Here is a 1,315-nt window from a genome sequence, read left to right on the forward strand (position 1 = left end):
AAAGTCAAGACACTGAAGGCGATGAGCTGACCAAAAGGCGGATCGCCGAGTTCATCGGTGATCTCGACTAATGTCGCCGAACAATCCTCCGTAGCACAATCTGTGAAAACTATAAATACTATTTAGAATTAGAGATATGAGAGGAAGATATTATTAATATTTTTTTACTTTAGAACATAGTCTAGCTAATATTTTTCTCTGAAGTTTGGAGAGGGTTTTGTGGAGACTTGAAGAAAGGAGTTCTTCTTCCCAAGTTGGAACTAGGTCTTCTCTATTCACTTTCCTTTGTCTTAATTCAAGGTTTAATTTCTTATACCCAGTTGATTTCATTATCATGTTAGGTATAATTTCTTATTTCTTGATGTGTGGCTAAAAACCCCCATTCTTGAGGTGTGATTTAGCAAATATGGGTTGATATTCTTGTTGGGTCTTGCTTCCCTTATAGGTTAGATGTATTTTAATGGTGATTTCACCTAGTGGTTGTGGTTTAATCTAAAGGATTTGTAGTTGCAAATATAAAGCCACTCATGTAGTTTCGGCTTGCCCGAGAGGGAGGTAGCAAAACCAAAACCACTAGACTAATGGCCTAAGTAGTGGGTCGACATGAGGTTCAGCCCGAGATGGTGAGCCCTAGTCCCATATCCTAACACTCAGCTCGAGAGAGTGAGTGGGGTAAGGCGTAGGCTGGTCTTCATGCAGCAAATGGGTGTCCGAGAGGAACGCATTTGAAAATGGTAAGTTGCTCGAAAGGGAACTTATTTCCCTTTAAAGCTTAGCCTAGTTACTATTATTTTGCAAATCTCCGATCGAAAGCATGTACCCAACAATTTATCTCTACTTGTATTGCGGTCACATCCCAAGAACCTTTCCGCATACTTGATTTTCCTGTGTTATTGTGTTGTTTTAGTACTTGTTACAAAACCCCCTTTTGATGTTTGACACTTTTGTGTCAACTCTTTTTCATTTACAATGTCTTTTATCGAAAACGTCTTTAACTACGACTGACTTGAATGAAATTCTAATTGGTTATTAATTTTCAAAATCTCTCACTTGGGACACGACCCTAACGCTCGATTGTGTTACTATATTATTGACAATCGTAGACACTCATATCATAGGAATGTGTCGTTGGTGACGATAAGCATCATCCTGCTAGTCCCATTATCCAGGAGGTTCCTGCTATTCCCATTATCAAGGAGGGTCCTGCTAGTCCCATTATCCAGGAGGGTCCTGCTAGTCCCATTATGTAGGAAGGTCCTGCTAATCTAGATCTCATTAGGTAGGAGGGTCCTGCTAGTCCCATTGTCCAGAAAGG

The sequence above is a fragment of the Solanum tuberosum genome, unplaced genomic scaffold (assembly GCF_000226075.1).
Source record: "Solanum tuberosum cultivar DM 1-3 516 R44 unplaced genomic scaffold, SolTub_3.0 scf00481, whole genome shotgun sequence".
Lineage (NCBI taxonomy): Eukaryota > Viridiplantae > Streptophyta > Magnoliopsida > Solanales > Solanaceae > Solanum > Solanum tuberosum.